The sequence below is a fragment of the Lepus europaeus genome, chromosome 3 (genome assembly GCF_033115175.1).
Source record: "Lepus europaeus isolate LE1 chromosome 3, mLepTim1.pri, whole genome shotgun sequence".
NCBI lineage: Eukaryota > Metazoa > Chordata > Mammalia > Lagomorpha > Leporidae > Lepus > Lepus europaeus.
In genome coordinates, this window is record NC_084829.1 from 149,340,231 (window position 1) to 149,366,425 (window position 26,195).

General features: G+C 42.8%; 1 pseudogene; it reads right to left on the reverse strand.

The window, feature by feature from the left end:
- Nucleotides 1–16,925: 16,925 nt before the first annotated feature.
- On the reverse strand, nucleotides 16,926–17,606 carry LOC133756687 (small ribosomal subunit protein uS2-like; annotated as a pseudogene).
- Nucleotides 17,607–26,195: the final 8,589 nt, after the last annotated feature.

Genomic DNA, 26,195 nt, shown 5'->3' on the forward strand with positions numbered 1-26,195 from the left:
TCATACACCTTGGAAAGCAGCAGAAGTTGACACTAGTGCTTGGGACCCTGCACCCATGCCAGAATCTGATGAAGCTCCTGTCTCCTGGCTTCTGTCTGGCCCAGCTCCAATTATTGAGACCATTTGGGGACTGAATCAATGAATGTAAGCTCTTTCCCTCCATCTCTCCCTCTCTCTCTCTGTAACTCTGCCTGTCAAATAAATAAATAACTCTTACAATGAAAAGAGAGAAATTATGGACCGGTGCTGTTGTGTAGTGGGCTAAACCTCTGCCTGCAGTGCCAGCATCCCATATGGACACTGGTTGGAGTCCCAGCTGCTCCACTTCTGATCCAGCTCTTTGCTATGGCCCGAGAAAACAGTGGAAGATGGCCCAAGTGTGTGGGCCCCTGCACTAATGTGGGAGACCCAGATTAAGCTCCTGGCTCCTGGCTTCAGATTGGTGCAGCTGTGGCCATTGAGGCCATTTAGGGAGTGAACCAACAGATGGAAGACTTCTCCCTATTTCTACCTCTGCCTCTCCTTATAACTCTACCTCTCAAATAAATAAATAAAACCTAAAAAAAAAGAAATCAGGATCAAGATGTCAAATTCTGTCCTTGTTTCTTTTCTTTTTTCTTAATGTATGTTTTTATTGTAATTGACATATATAATTATATGTTTTATAGGTTACAGTGTGATATTGAATGCACACATACAACGTGTAATGATCAGGTTGGAGTAATTGCATTTCCATCACCTCAAACATTTATTATTTCTTTGTACTGGGAAAATTCAAAATCCTCACAATACAAGCTTCTGAAACACACAGTGAATTGTTGCTATGCATTCACTCCACCGTGCTGGGGAACATGAGCAGTAATTCCCCCTGTCCAACTGCACCCTGTCCCCATTCACCACCCTCCCTCTTTTCCTCCCTCCATACCTACCCTTCCCAGCCTCTAATAATCACAGTTCCACTCTAGCCAATGATATCAACTTCTTAAGCTTTCCTATGAAAGTCAAAATATACGGGGTACTAAACAAGACAGTGCAGGTGTCACTTGGACATAATGATTCCCTGTCCTTTGGACACACCCAGTGTGAAATTGGTGGGTCAGGTAGTAGTTCTAGTTCTCAATTTTTATGATGGATCCATTCTCTTTTCTATTATGGCTGTAATATTTGAACCTCCATCAACAATGGGTAAGATTCCCTCTTCTGGATTTTTTTTTCATAATAACCATTCTAACTCATGTCAGGTGATACCTCTTCATGACTTTGATTTGCAGTTCCCTGGTGGTTAGGGATGTCTGTTGGCCATTTGTATGTCTTCTTTTGTCCTCATTGCTAAAGGTGCATCCAAGGATGAGATTGGGAAGACAGGGCCAAGGAGACAGAAGTCAGAAAGAGAGGGAATGGGAATGATGTTTATAAAGAGTCTTTGATATCTTTTTTTTTTTTTTTTGGTAATGTATATATTTCAATGCACAGAGGGAGAGTGAATACAAGCAGATTAGACATCCCACTTAACATCAGTGACTTTCTAGTTCTGAGGAGACACTTTAACATTAATGCCAGCTGATGACTTTGTCCTGCATCTTTAGAAGTCACTGACCTGGCTGGACAACATGCCCTGAGCTGCCATGATGGTGCTGACCTGTGTTAGCATGAGCCTCTGAGGCTGATAGATGAGATGGGATGATAGGCATCCTAGAACAAGACCCACTTTCTCTGTAGGTAAGAAGTAGGGAGAAAGACACACACAGAACAGAGCTCCCTTCCAGGGGTTCTCTCTCTAAATGACCACAACAGCTGGAGCTGGGCCAGAATAAGCCAGGAGCCAAAAACTCAACACAGGAGTCCCACAAGAGAGGCAGGAACCCAGTTATTTGAGCCATCACTGCTGCCTCCCAAGGTCTGCATTAACAGGAGGCTGGAATCAGGAACGAAGGCCAAAATCAGAAATTGAACTCAGCCGGCGCCGCGGCTCACTAGGCTAATCCTCCGCCTTGTGGCGCCGGCACACCGGGTTCTAGTCCCGGTTGGGGCACCGATCCTGTCCCGGTTGCCCCTCTTCCAGGCCAGCTCTCTGCTGTGGCCAGGGAGTGCAGTGGAGGATGGCCCAAGTTCTTGGGCCCTGCACCCCATGGGAGACCAGGAGAAGCACCTGGCTCCTGCCATCGGATCAGCGCGGTGCGCTGGTCGCAGCACGCCAGCCGCAGCGGCCATTGGAGGGTGAACCAACGGCAAAAGGAAGACCTTTCTCTCTGTCTCTCTCTCTCTCACTGTCCACTCTGCCTGTCAAAAAAAAAAAAAAAGAAAGAAATTGAACTCAGGTACTCCAGTGTCAGATGTAGGTGTCTTAACCATTGGGCTAAATGCCTACTCCTCCACATTCTTTAACTTGAATTGAAAAACCTAAATTAGAAGCTTAGAAGTAGAGGTCAATGTGATCTCAAGACAGTTATTAAAATGGCATTTTTAATGTTCTCCTATCCAGCATTACAAAGTTGTTTTTGTAAGGAAGAAAGCAATTCATGTTTCATATCTGCTGTCATTATAAAAGAAGTCACAGCTCGAAGTCTAGACTTTTATGATTCTTTCACAAGGACTTATCCTTATGAAATAATCATTGTTTTATGTCAGCTGTAGTTTATTGATCTTCAGTGTGCCTGAAATTATTTAGATGGGGGAAATAAGACTTTCTTCTCTTTCCAGTATACAGAGAAAAATTGACCTACACTCCAGAGAATAAGCATCCAATATGGAAACATACTGGACTCACTTTTTCCATTCATTGAGACTGGTTTAAAGTATACTTACGGCCGGCGCCGCGGCTCACTAGGCTAATCCTCCGCCTTGCGGCGCCGGCACACCGGGTTCTAGTCCCGGTCGGGGCACCGATCCTGTCCCGGTTGCCCCTCTTCCAGGCCAGCTCTCTGCTGTGGCCAGGGAGTGCAGTGGAGGATGGCCCAAGTCCTTGGGCCCTGCACCCCATGGGAGACCAGGATAAGCACCTGGCTCCTGCCATCGGATCAGCGTGGTGCGCCGGCCGCAGCGCGCTACCGCGGCGGCCATTGGAGGGTAAACCAATGGCAAAAAGGAAGACCTTTCTCTCTGTCTCTCTCTCACTGTCCACTCTGCCTGTCAAAAATAAAAAAAAAAAAGTATACTTACATTCAAGGTTTTTTACTGCCTGCTCAGTAAGAAGAGAATTTTTCTACCTCAATTGTCAATAGATATTTGTTTTCAAAAAATAAGAAAAAGGTGGAAGGGAAATTGAGGGAGAAGGAAAAAGAAGCAGCAGTCAAGGAAAAGGACAGAGAAAGGCAGTGGGAGGAGGAGGGAAGGCTTAGATGGAGAGAAGAAGAAGCAGATGTAGAAGAAATACTTCAAAGTTACCTAGATTTTATACTTCTTCTATGAGCAAGAAACACATATGAAGAAGCACAAGAGTTAAAATATTTATCGCAATGAGTAGGGGTCACAAGCTAGTGAGCCCTGGCCTGGAGGGAAATTCTTGTGTTCTCTAGCTTCAGCTTTTAATGGGGCTTCCGTGATTCATTGTCTTACAACCAAATAATTTTGGGGATAGTTCATGGCAGATGTCCCTGGCAATATATCATTTTTATATGCTTCAGGAATTACTTCTTTCTCTCTATCTTCCAGATGAAAATGTTAAGTGTAGCTTTCAGGTGCTAATGTACTACCTCTGGTAATATTGATAGGAAAGTATGCCCTCTGTGACTCTATATTAACCTTTAGTATTTATTTTATTACTTATGCAAGATAATTCAGTGAACCATATTTTCTGCTCATGATTGTCGATTGCATTGTTCTTTGTTCTGCCTTCTTAAGAGCACCTTGCTCTTGTCTGACGTGGTAGCCTGTCCAGCTGAGGGGTATGAGAAGAAGGCCACTGTATGGGAGGCCACTGTTGGCTGTTCTATCCCTGATAGTTTCCCCAAACCACAATTTGCCCAAACTAGATTTTGAACTTCCTTTTCGCTCCCTGTGGGATGGATCTACTTACTGGAACAGAACCCTAAACTGTTGCCTTCCCCATGGCTCCTGGGGTGACTGTAGAGATTTTCTAGAGTTGAGTAAAAACTCTTTCCCCAATCCAGATCAGAAAGATCATTTTTATGTCATCTTCTAAAAGCTTTATAATTTTGCACTTTACATGCATTCTTTAATCCATCTGAAATTGGTTCTTGTTTATGCTATGACATAAGGATCTAATTCTGCTACTGAAGTGACTAACTTATTCCCCAACTATTTATTGAAAAGTCATTATCTGCCTGCAGTTTGACAGCACCAGGTCTGAATAAATCACCATCCCTGATGTGTGCTCCCAACCATTCAATTTTAATCCATATGTTTGATCATAATCCCTGGTTTCTGATCAGTTGAGTTCCTACTCTTTGTTTTCTCTTTTTAAGCAATATATTACGTATTCTTGACTTTTATTCCTTCATATATATTTTATTCTCAGTTCATTTTATTCCACACACAAACAGAAAACAACTGTTAGGATTTGTGTAGCAATGATGATTGGAGTTGAATTGATAGGTCAATTTGTTAAGAATTATGCTCATTAAAATTTTGAATCATCCTCTCTCTGAACATAAGGTATCTTTTAGGAGAGGGAGAAAGAATCTTTAAAATTTGTTAGTAATGTTTTAAAATTTTCTCCATAAAGTACAATAATAGCTATATTTATTCCTGGAAAATTTACATTTTGATTGTATCCTCAATAGTCTATTTTATATTAAAATTCCTGATTTGTGGAAGAAATGAAATTTGCATTTGTATATGGACAACTGTAAGGAGCCCAGGTTGTCCAGAAAGCTCACCAAGCTCACTAGATAATATAATACTTTATCTGTAAGTTCTCTGGGATTTTGTTATGTAGACTGTCCTGTCAGCTAATAATGGCAGTTTTATTTCTTTCTTTTTGATCCTTTTATTTCTTTTTTTACTTTGCTGTGTTGCCCTCATTCCCAATACCACACTTAATAGAATTGAAGGTGGTTACTTTGTGATTCTCTTCATTTTAAAAGGAGTATCTTTAATATATTGCATTGATTATATTTAATTTTTTACTCAGTTTTTGAGTCTCCTCTATCCTTATTTGTCTAAGGATAAATTTGAATGTCACCCAATGCATTTTTATGAAATTATTTGGAAGATTGTATTATTTTGCTTCTTAGACCTCATGTGATGAAATATGTTAAAAGACTGTCTTCTGCTAAGCTACCTGTGCATGCCTGAGATAAAACACAGCTTGCTCATCTGTTAGGCTGTTTGCAGGATTCAGTTTGTTAAGAGAGGCTAAGATTCTCACATCTAATTTAGACTTATTAGGCTAGAAACTAAACTGCCGTAACAAACAGATCCCACATATAGGGAAATTTATTGGGACATTGAATTAAAAGAAAAATGAGTTTGGTAAATACTCTCTCTTTTCCTACCCTTTGGTATAACTTGGGAAACTTCTAACTTTAAAAAAATATTGGTAGAATTTATGAGTAATAAATATAACCTGGGATTTTCTTTTAGGAACCCTTTTTTATTTAAGGTTTCCCAGTGCTCAAAAGAGATGGTGCTATTCAGTCTTCTTATCCACCCATGAGTTGTTTTGGGTACAGCTTTAAATAATAATTTATTAATATGTTAATAAAAATTACCTCTTTCTATATTTTTAATCTTTTTCAGTATTCAGATTTGTCTCATTCTTTCCTTCTGATAATGTAATTATTTTATCTTTCTCCAACTTCTAAAAGAATTTATTCTTCTATTCAGGAATAGCTTTTGCCTGTCTCTGTTGATTTTTATTTCACTCATGTGTCCTCATTTTCTTCTTCCCTCTGTTCCACTTTCTTTTATTTTAGTGCTTTTCTGGCTTCTTTTTTTTAAAGACTTATTTATTTACTTAAAAGAGTTAGAGAGAGAGAGAGAGAGAGAGAGACAGACATACACACAAAGAGCAACAGAGAGAGAGAGAGAGAGAGAGAGAGAGAGCGCTTCCATTCACTGGTTCACTCCCCAAATGGCTGCAAGGGCTGAGGCTGTACCAGGTCAAAGCCCAGAGCCTAGAATTCCACTTGCATCTCCTGTTTGCGCGGCAGGGGCCTAAGCACTTTGATTATCTTCTATTGCTTTTCCAGGCACGTTATCAGGGAGCTTGATCAGAAGTGGAGCAGCCAGGACTCAAACTGGAGCTCCAATGTAGGATACCTGCTTGGCAGACAGCAGCTTAACCCACTGTGCCACAGCACCAGCTCTTTGTCCTGACTTCTTAGGATAGAGGACTACATCATTCATTAAGTATTGCTTTAGTGATATGTATCTATATTTTGATGGTGTAATCGTTATAATTTACTCCTAAATATTTTTAAATTTTTAATCACAATTTCTTCCCTAAGCCTTGAGTTTTTCAGAAGTAAAATGATTTCTTAGGAGCTATATTCAGTAGTGTTTATAGTATGCTATCTCTTGTTTCAATTGGAAGTGAGAAGATATTCACATATCTGCTCTTAATTTCAGAAACTTAGGGGTGATTAATCAATAGTATTTGATTTCAGCAGAGCCTATTACCTACAGGTGAAGGTGGAAATCAAAGAGGAAGAAATGTGGAAAAGAGTGACACTTCTCTTAATTTATATCTCTTGTGCAGTTTTTATTTTTGAAAGTATGGGTGACTTGGGCTAACTATATCCAAAAATGTCAAACTGTCACTAAGCATGCAAATGACAGTTGACACATTTTATCTTTCTGTATGGGAACTGTGGTTAATTTCTCATTATTGCTTTGGAGACGTGAACTCTGTTAAAAGAAAAACTTTTGACAATTCAAATTTTCCATGTGTTTGAACAAAGGAGAGTTCAGGAATTGCTCAGCACTCAGAACCAGAAGAGGTACAGAGAGCTCTACTCTGTGATGTGGGCACCAAGTGGTTATCAAGCGAGTAGGGAAATAATATGGGAATGGCTTGCTGGGTTATACTAGGCCTTTGCTTAATCTGAACATCATCAGATCGATTGGCTGCTTGTAAGCTCACCTGACTGGGATCAATTGAGACCTGGCTTTTTTTTTTTTTTTTTTTTTTTTTTTTTTTTTTTTTTCAAAAATTAACCTCCTAAGTTTCAGTTCATTTGAGCACTAAGTTAGGTTGCAGTTGGTAACATGGGAACTCAAAGCATGGATACAGCCTCAGGCCGCTGGTCTCCTGCTAACTCAATGTCTCTGAAATCCAATTGTTTTTTCTTTGCAGGTAATTTAGTCCACTATCCTCCACCTCTGTTGTGTTAAGATATTCTATTTGTCTTTGTATTGTGCAGTTTGCTGTCATATGTTTAGGTTTAGCTTTGCTTATTTATACTATTCAGTGAACATAGTGTGGAATGGTATATAAATAATAAAATTCTGTGGAAATTCTTGGCTATGAATTCTTCAAATTTTATTCTGTCCCATTATCTTCTCTTTCTGGAATTCCAATAAGATACATAATTTACCTTCTCACTCTAGTCTCTGTACTTGTTTTTTCATATTTCCCATTTCTTTTTCTGTCTGTATTTTGTCCTCAATAATTTTCTATAGGTCTACGTTTTATGACAATATACATTTACTTTGGTGAAAAACATGAAATCATCGAATAATCCTTTTTTATAGGTCTACTTTTGAGTTCATTAATTCTCTCTACACTGTATATCACAATTCTTATCCGCTGAGTTTTTACTTCTAAGGCCTTTTTATAGTTCCTAAATGTTGTGATTGGTTCTTTTTCCACTAGTTGGGGTTTCTGAAGTCTCTTGCTCTTTTTTCTCTGGTTTCACTTGCTGAGGCATGGTTTTCTACATCTTAAGCTATATTCTGTGCTTGACTTGCAGTCTGGCTTTATTCTCTGTTCTTTCTGAATGTCCATGCTCTTGTCTCTGCTTTGTGATTTTTTTTTTATTTATTTATTTATTTTGCTTTAATTCTCCTGGGAGCACTTTAATTTTGGAGTCACCCTTCTACTGTGCGTGTAGACCATCTCTGTGCCTCCTTTTGCAGGCTGGCAGGGACTTGGAGTGTGTCTTCTGTTTCATTGTGAAAAAGGATGCTGAAATTCATTCTGGTGGTAAATGCCTAAAAGCCAAGGTCACCTTCAAGGCCTCATCTATCTTGTTAGGTTCTTGCTTTCACTTGGTTTTGGTCTTTTAGTCATAAACTATCTGTAGTATTTTATTTTGGATTTTTCATTATTTTCAGTAGGAGAATTAATCAAGGCCTATCATATTGCTGGAAAATTTTTAGTCAACTTCATATATCATGCTTTACTTCCTATTCATTTAGAAAAGAAAAAAATCATGACATGACACAAGGTCATTACCTAATCTAACATTTCATGTTACCTTTGAAGAAATAATAGGAGCAATATCAGGACCATCACTCATTTCCTTTTTTTTTTAAGATTTATTTATTTATTTGAAAGAGTTACACAGAGAGAGAAGGAGATGCAGAGAGAGAGAGAGAGAGAAAAGAGAGAGAGAGGTCTTCCATCCGCTGGTTCACTCCACAATTGGCCACATTGGCTGGAGCTGCGCCAATCTGAAGCCAAGAGCCAGGAGCTTCTTCCGGGTCTCCCACGTGGGTGCAGGGGTCCAAGGACTTGGACCATCTTCTACCACTTTCCCAGGCCATAGCAGAGAGCTGGATCAGAAGTGGAGCAGCCAGGTCTCAAACTGGCGCCCATATGGGATGTCAGCACTGCAGGCGGTGGCTTTACCCACTACACCACAGCGCTGGCCCCCACTCATTTCTTCTGTCCATTGCCCTCATGTCCTTCTGTGGCTGAGGAGCTGCCAGTCGGAAAGGAGTCAGAGACTTGTTCATCCAGAGGCTGGGATCTCATGCTCTGAGAGAGCAGAGTTTGTGGAGATAATCCTTCTCGGACAGGCGGCTCCCCTCTGCACCTGTACAACCTCTGCTCCCTTGCAACTCTCACATCCAGCACTGATTCCTGGTGGATTCTTAAGGCAAACCCTGAGCCTGAGAAATTCACAACAATTAGTTTCACCTACACACAGACCCTTGAATTACACCAATACAGTATTTGGTTAGATTCCTTTTGTGTTGTTACATAGTGTCTCCTGAGCATTAGACAACATATCCTGAGCGCTCTCCCCATAGCATCTTCTCAAATGTGTATAATCCAAATGTCTACTATACAAACGTGGGTAACCCCTGCAATGGTTGTATCATACTTGACCACTGCTTCATTTTTAGTGCACTTACTTTTACACACAGAGCCATTGTGACTGCTCCTTTTTACTTGGTACCTTCAATGATTTGCTTAGGCTGGATTCCCGTATCTTAAATTGTGAGATCACAGGGCATGCATACCTCTAAGTTCGGGTCTACTCTATTCATGGCTTCCAGAGGACTTGTGCCATTTTACCTCCTGCCAGTTCCCGGGGGAATTGCAGTGATAGACGTTGGTTCTTTAAAGATGACATCATCAGAACTGATCCTCTGATTAATTTCTAATAAAAAAATAATGTCTCTAGATATTTACATGGCTCTTCTGCTAGTCCAGAATTTATGAAAGGTGTACTATAATTCTCTCAGTATTATGCCTACTTGAAGATCTTGCAGAATCTCCTGGCTTCCCATCTTTTTCTTCTTCACAAAAATTTAACACCAGAGAGTTGCTTCCCTGTCTGTAAATTACTGTCACATTGTTGTTTTGACAAAAGCCCGGTTATCTCAGGCTGATTGGTAGCCTATCGTAGTTTTGTAATTAATTTGAAATAAATAGCAGTGTCCCTACAAATGAATAGACTGGTTACCTGCTGATATCTCCTTGATTCATTGTTTGTCTACGCAGCGGTGGTAATTTATAGTGAGTCTTCTGTCTGTATCATGCATTAGCAAGAGGTACAGCTTTTTTGAAACTAATTCTGCTTACATTTTTTTCACATGAGAATCCAGTGATATGATTTCTAGGAGATAATGCTGAGATATGGATCTAATCAGGTAGACTGGAGGCTGACTGCACAGCATGATTTTACATTTTTTTCACTTCATAGGAGACAGGATTTTTGTTCATTAGATGTCTGGTTGTCCCAGGGCCAAAGCCCACTCTCTAGCCCCTCATGTTCTTGTGATGATGCTACAAAGTGGCCTTTCTATGTATAGCGTTTGGGGCAGGGGGCAACAGAATAGCTAGCACCATCGGAATGGCTGTTTCTTTCTCAGCCTGATTGCAAAGATGTCTTAAGCATATGTAACTCCTTCACAAGCTAACATCCGTCAGTTGTGCCACATGGAACTTCATCAGCTGGGAATTCAAACCCATTCATAATGTATGTAAACTCATGTCATCTAGGCTCTTCAGATTGTAAGTTCCAGGGCAAAGAAAGGGTTAGCATGCTAAAGAGAACTTCAACTTGAAGCTAGCATTTGAAAATTGCAAGGGGTGGCAATTGTATGAAAGCTGCTTTGCTGGGAAAATGTTAAGAAATTTGGATGGATAGCCAACTTGAATCCTTCCTGATCCTATCAAAGTTTAACTTCCCTCAGACCTCGGATGGAGTTTTCTAGGTGTTTGTGTTGTCCATTAGGTTACAATGAGGACCATCCACAAAGATTTCATGTTGATTTTCTTGTGCTTTTGAATCTAACAGTGTAGAAGATATTTCACTTAGGGCCAGCGCCTTGGCTCAATAGGCTAATCCTCCGCCTTGCGGCGCCGGCACACCGGGTTCTAGTCCCAGTCGGGGCATCGGATTCTGTCCCGGTTGCCCCTCTTCCAGGCCAGCTCTCTGCTGTGGCCCGGGAGTGCAGTGGAGGATGGCCCAAGTGCTTGGGCCCTGCATCCCACGGGAGACCAGGAGAAGCACCTGGCTCCTGCCATTGCATCAGCGCTATGCGCTGGCCGCGGCAGCCATTGGAGGATGAACCAACGGCAAAAGGAAGACCTTTCTCTCTGTCTCTCTCTCTCTCACTGTCCACTCTGCCTGTCAAAAAAAAAAAATATATTGCACTTAGACATGGGCAACCTTGTCAAAACGGAGTCAGAGACAGGAGGCCCATGATTACACTAAATTTAGTGTGAGATTGTGTAAGATTCATAAATATCTATGTAAAGAGGAAAAATGAAGCAAAGACAGAATTTATGCACTGAGAATAAAGTTTTAAGGAATCTGCTTCTGCATATATTTTAGGACATCTTATCTTACTGGTATAATGATATGTTTTATTTGTAGAAGGGAAGTCCATACATTTTCTGTTGTTCTTTGGAAGCCATTGAATTGCTGAAATTTTCAAAACAAGCTTATGGAATTGATTGAAGCCTAATCCTCTGCATGCGGTGCCAGCATCCCAGGTTCTAGTCCTGGTTGGGGCTCCGGATTCAGTCTCAGTTGCTCCTTTTCCAGTCCAGCTCTCTGCTATGGCCCGGGAGTGCAGTGGAGGATGGCCCAAGTCCCTGGGCCCTGCACCTGCATGGGAGACCAGGAGGAAGTACCCGGCTCCTGGCTTCGGATCAGTGCAGCGCGCCGGCTGTAGTGACCATTTGCGGGGGTGAAACAATGGAAGGAAGACCTTTCTCTCTGTTTCTCTCTCTCTCACTGTCTAACTCTGCCTGTCAAAAAAAAAAAAAAAAAAAAGAGTTGGGGGCAGGTGTTTGGCCTAGTGGTTAAGATGCTCACGTCCCATACTAGGGAACTTATTCAAGTCCTAGCTCCCTCTCCATTATAGCTTCCTGCTAATAACAGGCACCCTGGTGGGCAGCAGATGATGGCTCAGGTGGTTGAGTCCCTGGTACCCACTTGGAAGGCACGGAATGGCTTCCCAGCTCCTGGTTTAGGCCCGCTGAGTCCTGGCTGTTGCTGGCATTGGGCAGAGTGAATCCGTGGATGGAAGGTCTATCTCTTTCTCTATCTCTCAAATAAAAAAATAATAACCTTTAAGAAATAATTGGAACAATGCATAGGCATCTTCTGGGGGACAGGTTTAATTGCAGATTTTGGGGCACTGTCTCCCATGATTCGCATTCAGTACACTACGAGTGGAGCCTAGGAGTCTACCTTTCCAACAGCTACTCCAAAAGATGCTGATATGGGTTGTTACAAAACACAAAAACAGAAGTAAAAATATAGACTTTTTCTTTTTACTTGATTTATTTTAATTGGTACATAATACTTGTACAAATATATAGGGAACAATATGACATTTCAATCCATAGATGTCATGTATAATGATCAGATCACGATAATTGCCGTTTCCATCATCTCGAACATTTATCATTTCTTTTTGTCAGGAGCATTCAAAATCCTCCTTACTAGCTATTTTGGGATATACACTTAACTGTCAATCATACTTAACCTACTGTGCTATAGCAGCAGAACATTAGAAGTCATTTCTCCCAGCCAGCTGCACCCCTGTACCCATCAGCCATCCTCTCCCCAACCCCCCTCCCCATCCCCTTCCCAGCCTCTGGTAACCACTATTCTACCCTCTACTTATATGAGGTCAACTTAAAAGTGCACTCTTTTTTAAAGGTAAACATTAAGGAAGTAGAATAATTTGGGTGAAACTATAATTGGGAAATCTTGTTCTACTACAATATTTGTTGCTACCATAAAGGGACATGATTACAGTTCTGATTCATTAAGAGGGAAGATACACTATGGAACGTATGTGTGCGCCAAGGCCAGAGCTCCCACCTGGGACTTAAGGTGATATCCTCTCACCATGCTGCCTGAACCGCTTTGCCTTCTCCTCTAAAAGGAAAAAGCAAACAAAAACAGAACTTTTCTAACACCAAGAGACACTGAACATAGAGTAAAACAATCACACGTTTGCTTTGCAAATACAAACCAGGGTCCTCATATTCAACACATGGGGAAGGCATAATTCTTTCCAAAGTGTGCAGTTTCATACACCATAATCATAAGCATAGCAGCATTAAAGTCAGACCTAACCTAGATAACCGTGGTCTCTTAGAAGCTTTGATGGGTAGCACAGGGTCACAGTCACATTCCTTATAAACAAGCCCCGAAAGATAGCATCTTTGAGGCTGCCAGAAGAAGAAATTTCACAGCTCTCCTTAGCAGCTGTGTTGTTTTAGGGCTTGAAATCCTTCTGCATTCCTCATCCAAGCTGTGGATGCTGCATTTCCAACCTGTGCTTGGGTGAGAGGGAAAACTGCTCCACGGCTCATAGTGTCCTTTGGTAGAATGAAAAGCGTTAAGCTTTCTCTTGGTGGTGGCGATGGTGTTGGATGCAAATACAAAGCTGGTTCCTTTGGCTTGTTCCTAGAAGGCCTCCAGCAACACTGCATCTACGTTTTGCTTCTTGCTTCTTTTCTTTCTAGGCGCTAAAGTGTAGTGGGAGGATGATGAGCACTTTACAGGTGGAGTCTTGGTTATGACTTTACAAGTCGTAAGCTTGGTTTCTGTTGTTGAGTAGTGTTTTGGGAGATATTTAAGAGTCTCCTAAGTTCATCAGGAAATCTCTTCATTGGTCTAACTGTGGCCATCACAAGTCAATTCATCTCCCTGGTCCTCAGTTTTCTTCACACGATGGGCTTGAACTTGATGCTCCTGATTCTGCTCCCTTACAAGCTCTTCAAGTTTCTCATTGTGGACGTTGGAATAGGCCAGTCCACAGTAATTGTATGGCCCTAAAGAACTTCTTTTTTGAGATAAGCATGTTGGTTCTTTGCCCTTCTTGAGTTTGCTGATGTAGTTTTTTTTCTAACGTGCCATGTCTTCTGAGGATGCAGCTTCTCTCCTGTCAAGGAAAGAAGGAGGGGCGGGAGGGAATCTAGAAGGGAAGAAAGAGAAGGGGAAAGAGAGAAGGGAGGCATGGAAAGAAGGAAGGAAAGGAGCAGCCAGAAATAACAGCAATAATTGGTAGCCCCACAGGCCCCCAGTTTCACAATCGTACTGACCTGCTGTGTGCCTGAGTGCTCTCTCCTGAGGGTCTGCTAAAACCTTGAATCAAGAATTCCCAGCCTCCTTGTGCTATGATGCCTAAGCCTCTGCCCTTGTTTCTCTGAAGACATTTGAGGGATGATGTTACTTCTTTTCATAGGACTTTATCATCCATGTTTATCTAGAGATGTAAATTTTATAGATAGCATTGACAGTCCGATATTTTTCTTCCTCACTGTTCCACCATGTGGACCTAAGGGTGGGAGGGGATGGTGGCACAGTGAACCAAGCTGCCACCTACAGCCCAGCATCCTATGTGAGAACCTATTTGAGTCCCACTGCTCTACATGGTATCCAGCTCCCTGCTAATGTGCTTGGGAAGGCAACAGAAGATGGCCCAAGTGTTTGGGCCCTTGCCATCCATGTTGGAGACCTGACTGGAGTTCCTAGCTCCTGGCTTCCGTAGATTTGACTCGGCCCTGGCTATTGTGGTCATCTAGGGGAATTAACCAGAGGATAGAATATCTACCTTCCTCCCTCTCTCACTTATTCCATTTCTCTCCCTATCACTCTGCCTTTCATATAAATGAATAAATCTTGAAAAAATAAAAACAGTGGAATGGGAACAGCAGAGGCCTATGTCATCTGGGCTAGGGATACTGTCTGAGCTATGAAGATGCTCCATAATCCGTTCCCCAGGTAAGGTGACTTTTCATCAAACTCTGTGACCCTGGAAACATCTGTGGTACCTTAAGAAGGGGCACGCTTTACTGTTAGGGTCAAAATAGGACAAATGACTGACAACCCCACTGCTTGCCTCTCCCTGCCTGTAGATCATATCGGAGCATGGGGACATAAGGTACCTCCTTAATCAACAGCTAAGACTAAGACTGAACTGTTACCAGATAGCCTTGTGATTTAGAACATGATTGAAACCACACATAATTCTCTTTTGTTTAAACTTGACTCAGTGCTCCTATCCATCCTGTAAGAAAATGCAAAACCTGTAACCAAATGGAAGTTTGCAAAGCGGCCCATTCAGACTGCTTCTGCTGGCTAAACAAACTCTAAGCTTGATTCTCCAACCAAACTGATGCTTTGAGTCAACACATCTTTCTCAGTGGAGGTTTGACTGGTGGTGACTGTCGGCGGCCAAACGACAAATAGGCGGAGTCGCGGTAACAGGTTCTGCCATCAGTGTTTATTGCTTCATCGCTCCCAGGCCAAGGTAGGGAGCCCGGCGAAGAGGGACAGGAGGCCGTCTCCCTGGGGAGACTCTTCAACCTCCAGCCCCAAACAAAGCAGGCAGCAAGATTATATAGTAAAGCAAAGTAAACTAAAAGTATCCACCAATCATAATTCAGCTTTCACTCCCCCATACCCGACCTCTGTCCCAACAGTCCCGAACCACGATAGAAACATTCCCACATGCTGCAGCCCCCTGTTTTTGAGAGTGTCCTTGAGGGTATGTACTGTCCTTTTGATAGCCTCTCTGTTTGCACACATTGGAACGGTGGGAACGTTTGGTTGTTTTAGTTCACATCAGTCTACAGGCAGGGCTAGGCAGGCAGGCAGAAGACAGAGGTTGTGCGGGCCAGCTCCCCATAGGTGACCATGCTTCAGATCACCCTGTGTGTGGCCCTTGAAGAATGCATCTTTGCTTAAATCTCTTTGATACTCCATAGATTGAAAAAGATACTCAAGCTACATCTTTCCTTGTTGCAGAATATTGAAACATAGCTTCTGGAGTGCTTAAGATGTCATTGGGATACCCACACCTCATATCACAATGCCTGGACTTGAGTCCCTGCTCTGTCCAGCTTCCTACTACTGTGTACCCTGGGAGGCAGTGGGTGAAGGCTCAAGAACTTGGGACTCTGCCACCAACATGGGAGACCTTGACTGAGTAACCAGCTTTGGCCTGTCCCTGCTGTGGCTGATGTGGGCAATTGAGGAGTAGAGAAGTAGATAGGAACGTGCCAAAATCTCTCTCTCTCTCTCTCTCTCTGGATAGGTAGATAGGAACATGCCTCCTTCTTTCTCTTTCTATCTCTCTCTCTCTCTCCCTCCCTCCCTCTGAAATAATTTTTAAAAGTTTTTAAAAAGTAGCTTTGAGTCTATACATTCTTCCAGGCAGAGTAGATGTCCTTGCCAGAGTAGCAGGCTCCCTGAAGATGGTAAGGGCACCACGTGTGCAGGTCTAAACATTACCCGACCTCCTCCACGGGCTTTGGAGGGCTTACATAAATCTGCTTGGCTTCCTAACTCCAGGACACTGAATGCTGATTCCTACAGAAAGCTCCTTCTTGGATATCAGCTGAATTGGAATTCCTCAGATGGTCTGACAGTGCCGCTCACCTGCCAGCTGGTGACCTTGATGACAGAATTCTTGACAGTGGCTCTCGAGTGACAGTACATGAATCAAAGTGCTGATGCTCAAGCAAGGTGGTCCTCCTAATGTGACTTGAGCCCTGCACCCCATCCTGAACCCCTCTGCTGAGACAGCAGGGCATTGCTTATTTGACCTTTCTTTTGATTTTTTTTAATTTGACAGGCAGAGTTAGTGAGAGAGAGAGAGAGAGAGAGAGAGAGAAAGGTCTTCCTTCAGTTGGTTCACCCCACAAATAGCCGCTAAGGCTGGTGTGCTGCGCCGATCCAAAGACAGGAGCCAGGTGCTTCCTCCTGGTCTCCCATGAGGGTGCAGGGGCCCAAGCACTTGCACCATCCTTCACTGCCTTCCCAGGCCACAGCAGAGAGCTGGACTGGAAGAGGAGCAACCAGGACTAGAACCAGCGCCCATATGGGATGCTGGCGCCGCAGGCGGAGGCTTAACCAAGTGAGCCATGGCGCCGGCCCCTGACCTAACTTTCTGAGGACTCCTCAGAGCTGTATGGTGACAAAACAGAGAATTGACCCCACATAGGCTCAGGGAGCTTCACATGATTTTTTTTTCTGTAGAAACTGGTATTTATTTTCCATCAACCTCATTTCCATGTTTGCTTCGGGACAAGCAGCTTAAGAGCACTCAGTGGTTGCTCCTACCCACTCGGTGGCCTGAGCAGTGGGCACTGCACACCAGTCTTCAGTGGCAGGCTGAGTGCTTCAGTCTTCAGTGGGGAGCTGCGGAATGGGCACAGAGGGCACCTGCACACCTTCGGACCAGTCTGCAACCTCAGGCTGGGCAGCAGGGAACTCGGGCGCTGGGGCCGTCCATTCACCCTGAAACTCCTCCTTGGTCACAGCTTTTTCAGCTGCGGCCTGCTCTCCTTCTTCAATCTCTTCTGATCTCTGTAGAAGTAGAGATCAGGCACGGCTTCCCAGGGGTTTTCACGGGAGATGGTACCACGCTTGCACAGAACTTCCCGGGCCAGCATCCACCACATCAGACCCACTGAGTGGGCTTCCTTGTTGTTGCATGGGATGGCAATGTCCACATAGCCCAGAGGAGAGTCTGTGTTACACAGAGCAATGGTAGGCAGGTTCACGTGAGATGCTCTGTGAGAGGCTGGTGGTCAGCCCTGGGGTCAGTAACCACCAGAAGCCATGGGTCCCGGAAGGCTGCCTGGATCTGGTTAGTGAAGGTTTTGGGTGTGAAGCAGTAGCTCCAGTGGCAGCAGCAAACTTCAGCACAGCCCTCTGGCCCGTGTTTCTGGAGGATGTCACACTGACATCAGCAAGGTTTTCAATGGCTACCATGGCACGAGCCGCCGACAGAAGTTTCTCCCATCACGTTTACTTTCGTAGATGCACTGTTCCATTTGGAAGTCAAGGTCACTGCCCCTGGGTGGGTTCCTGCTGCAAGGAATTGGAGGACCTCCCCCTCCTTCATTTGCAGGACATCAAGGGCTCAGGACATTGTGACAGCTTCCCTTAAGTTATGCCGGGAATCAAGAACAATGCCGTATGGACCCCTCACCAGGGAGCGTGGAAAGATACCTCATAGGCTCTTTCCACAACCAATATCGGAAGCCAAAAGAGCTTCCTGAAAAGCTATTCCCTTCTGAGGCACCAAGTGTTTCTTTTCTATTTGTGCTAGTGTTTTCCTTCTTTGGTTCCTGAATGCTAATGCTGCTGTGATTTGTAGTTGAAGGGTTGTCTTTATGTCTACACATTCATTATCTGAAAATCTGGTTGTGTATGTTACTGAAATCCAACGATACAGATTCTAGAAAGACCTGAAGGTGTGTTAAATGTAAAGATTCTTGTTTCAACAAGAAATATACAATGTGGACTTTAGGCTTAGGATTAAACACAAATCCTTAATTGGCTTTAATATTATTATTTAGTACACTTGTGGGTCCCCCCTCCCCCCGTAAGCCATATATTGGAATATTTTTGGCAGAATGTGCTAGAAAAGAGAGTTGGAAATTTATGAAAGTCAGAGCTATAAATCATCTGCAAATATAGAGTCAGCTTCCAGGATGTCATGTCAAGACATTACCTCTAAAATTTTCGTTGTTGTTTAAGGATTTAGTCAGATGGCTCCTATTCACATTAATATATGTAGCTTCCCATTCACCACTGTGGGAAATTTGAAATTAAGCACTGTGAAATATTGCATTGATTATGCAAAACCCCTGTCAAGGCTATGATGGATTTTTTTACATATTTTATGATATTATTTGGTCTGGACTTTTGTGTCCTTGCTGGCCTCAGTTACATTTCTTGTCAAATTCTTTAATAAATTGTCGCCATTCAGTCAACCTTGTGTCCAAAAGAGTCTCAAAATCAGTAGATTGTGCAGCGTGGGCATTGATTAAATCACACACGAAGATCTCCGACCTCTCCAACCAGCACTCCAGAGCAGTCAGGAAAACTTAGCCACTTACAGCACACAAAGCAGTTTTACTTAGGGAGCATCAAATAGCACAGAAGCAAGCTTGGGGTTCCTCTACCATTTATAATTTCCTCAGTCCTAGGAAACATAAAGCAGCTAACTATTTTTGAGCTGCAATATAGGAAAAGTTTGGAGCTACAAGCTACAATCTTGATTATATGTTGAGTCAAATTAATTCTCTAACTGAAAAACTAAATTATTAGAGGACTCCTTCTTAAATTAAGTATGGTGGATACTAGGACGACTGAATCCTTCAGATTTTTGTGAGTAGACTATCCCACAGTTATGAGAAGCATGATTCTAATCCTGGCTATAATTTATTAGGAAATCATCATCCAAGACAACCAATTCAGTGCCTTTTGTGCCTCATGGTTACTGAAGCAGTATCTCTCATCTTAACAATAGTGATACATTAGCAACCACATTTCTAACTCACTAAGGACATAACCTATGCAGCCTCCCCCCCCCCCCCCCCAGCTTTCCTAAATGAAGTACTTGAATTGGTTGCTCTCTGGGGTTCCATTTCAGCCCTAACATTGTTAAGATATTTTTTTCTGTGATAAACTGGCCATCTTGTCTTTTATATGGTCCCACCTGCTAACTCACATGTATCCTGTCCCTCATTCCCAATAAGGAAAATCCAAAATACTTTATGGGTAGATTTTAAGTGTTTTATTTTAAAATCAACTGAAATGAATACATGAAGAAAGAAGCAACTCACATTTCAGAAGCAGAGAATGATATGTTTATTTTTAATTGTTTAAATTTATGTGAGACAGACAGACAGACAGCTTCCATTAACTGATTCACTCCCCAAATGCCCACAATGGCCAGGGCTCGGCCAGGTGGAAGCTAGGAGCCATGAACTCAATCCTGATCTTTTATGTAGGTTGTGGAAACCCGAAGAGTTGAGTCATCACTACTCCTTGGCAGGAACTGGGAATCAAATTGAGGCACTCTGACGTGGGAAGTAGGCTGCTTGATCATCAGGCTAAATCCTCACTCCTGAGAATGATATTGAAGAGACACCATATAACTTGAAAAGTTTTGGCCGGTGCCATGGCTTAACAGGCTAATCCTCCGCCTTGCGGCGCCAGCACACCGGGTTCTAGTCCCGGTTGGGGCGCCGGACTCTATCCCAGTTGCCCCTCTTCCAGTCCAGCTCTCTGCTATGGCCCGGGAAGGCAGTGGAGGATGGCCCAAGTGCTTGGGCCCTACACCCGCATGGGAGACCAGGAGAAGCACCTGGCTCCTGGCTTCGGATCAGCACGGTGCGCCGGCCGCGGAGGCCATTGGAGGGTGAACCAATGGCAAAAAGGAAGACCTTTCTCTCTGTTTCTCTCTCTCACTATCCACTCTGCCTGTCAAAAAAAAAGTTTTGATTTGTCTCAGCCTATGAATATTTTGCTCCTACTATGATTGTGTTTAGAACACAAGCGTCCATATTATATTATATCCCATGGCCTGATCCAAGCCATCATGTAGAATATAATGATTCGAAGGGAATGATGCCATGAAACCCGTAAGAAAATTGTTCTTTTCACCTTTGTTAATCTGAATACTATGCTCCTGCCTTTGGGCATGTTCTCTAAAAGGCTCTTGCCCTCTGCATTTGCAGGTGGAGAGAATCCAATCACAGTGAGAATAGCAAACCTAAGAATGTATCAGGCACGATTCTGAAGTTCTGAAAAATGGTTCCGAGGTAGATACTGTTGTCATTCCCTCAGAAAGAGGAGCAAGTAGAAAGTATGATGAAGCAAAAAACAGCTACACCCTCTGCCACTGTGATGGGAAGACCTCTCTTTGGAGACTGATTCTCCCTGAGTTCATCCATTCATTCATTCATGTGCTTCTTTAGCACTGTGTAACGCTGCCCTCCAGTTCCTCAATGGTCCCTTCCCAGAATGACTCCCCATTCTCCTACCCACCCCCCGTTCTCCCAGGAAAGCTGAGCTGCACAAAGCCAAGGCCTGGGGTTCTGAGCTCGCTCTGTGACATCCTCACATCCTCATGTGCATCTTGCGTAATTACCCTTTGCCTGCTCCCCGTCAGAGATCCCCAGTGAAGTGAAAGTGGAAACCAATTTTCTCCTTGGATTTCTGTGCTCCTGGGGAACTTCATCTTGAGCGATTTTTTTTTTTTTTAATTAGACAGCCTTAGTGCTGGAGTTTCTGAAATTCCATTTCTTGTTGTGGCTGACTTTTTTCAGGGCTCACAGAGACAGCTGCAGAGCTTAACCTGCAGACTTCTGCAAAGATCCCCGCTGATTCCATGACCTGTCCAAGACCTGCTGATTTCCTGGCCAGCCAGGTCCTTTCTAAGTGGACAGCCAGTCACGCTAAAAGGGAGGTTGGCATGGAGGCCAAGTGTCCACCAGGGACTCATACACGGCCATCAACTCACTGTTTTTCTTCAACCGAAGGTGAACCTGAAGCCAAGCTTAAAGGAAAAACCTTTTTCCCAGTTTTTAGGCCGTTTATGACATCCTTCCTCCCCACTGGCTCTAGCTGTTACCTTTATTTCTGGAACTGAATTAAATAAGATACTCTTTCATAGGCATTTCCCTAAGGTTAAGATGAAGTAACCTGTTTAATAAGTGTTTCATTAGGAAGAATAGAAAAGGTAGACAGAAATCCCAGTAAAAGTTTGTTATATAATTTTAAATCCTTTAGAATAACGTCACAATATCCTGCTTAAAAAAAAGATCAGTCCTTTGTGGAAGATGTTATTAGTGGAGTCCTTGAAGCAAGTGGTGGAAAATGGCTTTTTCATTACTTCAAAGGCAATATTAAAGGACCATGAAATTCAAAGCTCCTGGTTTTATCACAGACATTTTTATGTCAGGATTGAAACATTTTCCTACTCAACATTCCTCTAACTACTGTAGTTTTATAGGAAAGAATTGTTATAATTGGCCTGGATCATTGTATGATTATTAAATGATAGGCATCAATTAAACTTATATTTAAATTGAAGAATTCACATCAGATAAGAGGAAACTATGAATATAATTAAATGCGTAAAATGTATAATCTGCTTTGGGAGTACACTTTAAACCTATTAAGAGGATAAAACATGATTATTTGCTGGAATATAAGCTGTCACAAAAATTCTTCCACCTATTTCCTCCCTAGTCACTGTCACTAAGCAAAAATAAAATGTTTCATACATATTCTCCTTAATCTTAATATGATTAGCTGCTGCTTTATGCAGGTTCCCATGTTGAAGCTGTGTCCTGTAGGAGTCAGAAGAGCCAGAGAGAGTTGGAGATGATAACACAGGGTCGCTCCTGGGCAAAGGATTCCTCCACGGACACACTCGTGTTCCCCAGAGTCAGCGTCTCATTTCCAAGAACCTTGCCCTTGTGTTGTTGTCGTAGCACTGCCATGAATACAGTAACATAATCATGATGAGTTTATTAACCACTTAGTAGCTTGATATTTGTGTGCACTCATTGCTTTCATCAACACAAAAAAGTGTGAAAACCTATCAAACAGCATCATGTATAGGTTTAAAGTATTTTTTTTTATCTTTGGATACTCAAAAGAACTAAAAAAAAATCAGATTCAGGGAGGGTGTTTTAGCACAGAGTTATACCATTGCTTGGGACACCTGCATCTCATGTGGGAGTACAGGGACTGAGTGTCAGCTACTTCGCTTCCCATCCAGCTTCCTGATGATATGCCCCAGAAGGCAGTGAGGATGGCCCACTTACTTGGGTCTCTGCCACTCATATGGAGTCCTGGTTCCTGGCTTCAGTCTCTTCCAGTTTTGGGACACCTGAAGAGTGAACCAATAGATGGAAGATCTCTTTCTCTCCATCGCTTCTTCTCCCTCTCTGTTCATCACTCTGCTTTTAAATCTATCATTTTAAAATATCAAATTCACAGATTTTAATAATAATGCTTGCTTAAGGCAAACAAACAGAAAACAAAGACCACAGAATGATTCAATGATTCACACATGTCTTCACTTGGAAACTAGAAAACTGGTGAGTTCTTCACTGTTATTCTGTCTTTTCATCCAATTCTAGAATATGAGCAAGTACCTTTTCTCCATATTTTTTAAAAAAATGTGTTCCCTGTTGGCTGTGCCCTAACCATTGCTGAGTGTCTATTGGAGCTGACCCTATACCAGCCACAGGTAGTGAGCTGTTAGCCTACGTCTCTCAAGGCAGTCCTGTTCCTGCCATTGCTATTGCCCAAGGGTGATTATGTGAGCTGATTCTAGAATGAAACCTGGCTTCCTGTTTCATAATAAAGGTAGAAATCTGCCTTCTACCCCTCTAAGCCCACTGCACCTGATCTGGAGAGAAAGGTATGTTTCTTGGGTTCCAGCCACAGTCCTCTAATGAGCCCCGGGAAGCCAGCGGGGTGAAGCTGGCCCAGAGTGGATGGGAGAGAAGGGAGGGCTACAGGAAATGGAACTGAATCTAGAACCATGGCACTGTTTTTCCCACCACTTCCCTCTCAGGTACCTGAGCCAATTAATTCCCTTCATGATTTAGGCTTGATTGAGGCTTAAATTGTAATGCAAAGCATCCTACTAGGCGCACAATTTGGCATTAAGCATGGTGCTGTTTTGCATATAACAGATCCTAAAATATTGACCTAACTGCATCTCACTAAGCAGCACAATGAGGAAAACCCCTTTTTCTGTGGTTGGAAGTGGCAAATCTTATTGCACAGTCACAGAATAACTGTCTACATGATTGCCTGTTGTACCTTCCAACAGAATTCAAGTGCCAACACAGATTGTAGCATTTGGTGATTGAGTAGAGAAAATTGTAGCTTTCACTAAAATCCTTTAAGAGAGAGACATGCTTGGCCTGAAACTAACCAGTCTGAGTGGAAAGAAGAAAAGACAGTATGGCTTTTCTAAATGAAGCTTTCTCTACAAGTGGCTTTCCCTCCTCAGGGGATAGAAGACTGCTCATCTGGACACTGCTATGTTGAAAAAAAAATTCTCTGCTCCAAGGTAAGGTTATTTGGAGCAAAAGCAGGTGTCTGTAGGAAACCCAATCCTTAGTCCTCTCCAGGTAAAAGCACTTCCCACAGAATCCCCAGGCCTAGAATTTGGGTGTTGTTCACACCAAGGGGAAGCTGCAAGCTCCTGGAATCACATATATTGGACCCCAAAGGGATGTGGGCTCGGAAAGAGAATTCTCCTCAATGCCCGTCTTTGATGTGACCCTACAAAACAAAGCGTACAGCATGTCCCACCACAGGCCCAGGGTCCTCAGGGCTGGTCTACGAAACACCTTTCAAGGCAAGGGCTTCCAGTGTTCCTGGTAAGCAGGGTGTGAGAGGTGCTAGGGACCAATGACCACTCTATGTTGCTTCTTCTTCTCCTTTATTTTCATTTATTTAAAACTTTATTTTTGGACCCATTAAAAGTGTGCGTATTTAAGTTTAATGTTTGACCCACTAGAACTGGGCATATCTAAGAGTACCATGTGAGGTTTTGATACAAATTTTCAAGTCAAGGTAAGCACTTCTATCTCCTCAAATATTTATCATTTCTTTGTGCTAAAAACATTCAAAATCCTTTCTCCTGCAATTTTCCAAAATACACAGTACACTATCATTATCTATACTCGACCTACTGTGCAACAGACCAACAGAACTTATTTGTCCTCCTTAACTATAGCTTAGTACCCTAGGAGCAGCCTTTTCTCATACCCCTCCCCCCTGCCATTTCCCTAGCCTCTGCTAACCATTGTTTAGTCTCAGCTTTTAAAAGATCAGTTATTTCATTTCCACACGTGAGTGAGATCCTGCAGGGTGCATCTCTCGGTGCCTGGATTATTGCTCTTATCCTGTTTTAAAAATGGAAATTGTGCCACAGTTTGCCGTTTTCTCTCCAAAATTGTACATCTGTGAGTGCAGATGATGAGGAACTTACCATGTAGCCACTTGTTGCTCACCACTAGGAGTGAAATCAGAATTTTAGAAAATGGGATTTCTTCCAGAAATCTCACACGCGAGTTTTGATAACTGGAAGAAACTTGATTGTCTCCCTTCTGTTGGTGGTTCTCAATTTTGGTTGCACAGTTGAACCATCTGTGGACTTTTGAAAAGTCCACAGGCTAGGCTGTTCCCATAACAATGAAATAAGAATCTCTTGGGGTGGGCCTGGGCAGCAGGCAATTCCAAGGTACAGTGTATTTAGAGAACCATTGCTTCCACTTAGGGGTGGGGATTTGGAGAACTTGTATGGGGAGGGTGAAGTGAGTGGGGACGGATATTGGGTAGCAGTTGACAGCAGTGGATCTTTTTGCTTTTCCTCATTTCTTCCTTCTTTTGGTTATAATCCGTGCTCCCAACTGGCTCCACCCTGCCCTTAGTTTGTCACAGGAACAGACAAACATTGCTGTAGGCATTGATCCGGGACAGGGACTACACCTCCTGTGTGTGTGTGTGTGTGTTTACATACATAAACTATACATCCATATATAGACTCTGGATTTTGTTTTACAGCCATGAAAGAAAAAAATGAAGAAGAATGTGTAATGCTCATTGTTGCTGGACAAGATGAATTTCCAGAGTAGACTAGACCGTAGAGACTAGCAGGAAAAAAAATGGTGCACAGAATACGCCATCTCTGAAAGCTACCCTCCCTCTGAATGAAGACAGTAAATTCCTTTTATTGATTAAAACTGTTTGAATTGATTTAGCTTATATATATATATAATATATATTATATTTATATTATATTATATAGTATATTATATATATATATATATCTCCTAACTCATAGGCCCTGCTATGCAGAATTAGTGTTCTGCTCAGATTGCCTGGATTTCACTTTCCATTTTTCTGACTCGTTTCTTGTACCCATTTTGCATCCAGTCATTTGTACTCATCACAATTTTCAGAGGTCTGCTTATTTTCTCAAACAGCCTAAAGTGCCTTAGATGTATACCCTCCTCAAGGCAGGTCTGAGCCGGACACCTACTCGTGTATGACGACAAAGCCCAGCCTCCTTGCCTGGACAAATGCTGAGCCATGGGTTATTCCAGGGCTCCCCTGAGGGGGCGCTACTTTTGCCGGCTGCTTCTTCCATTCTTTGTCCGAGTTATCCAACTTGTTCGCCAGTTTCTTGTGGGAGGAATTCCTAGAGAAGTGCCTGGAGCAAAAATTCCCAAGCTAAAGCAAGTGCTAATCTCCACTGGGTGCTGGGCTCTGCAGAAAGCCCCTAGTATGCGCTTGATCACTGTCTCTGAAGCTGATCTCTGAAAGCATCAGCTTATCAATTGTCTGCCGCTGTTCCCAGTGTAGTACCGCAAGCTATGTGGTCACAGGATGGATGATAGAATCTGAATTTAGAACTGAAGTCCAGAAACACCATCTGGCAGACCAGTGATAAGGACACTGAAGCCCACTGAGGTTCCATGGCTTATCCCATGTCACGTCATCCCATGTCCTCATGGCAAGGCCAGGACTTGA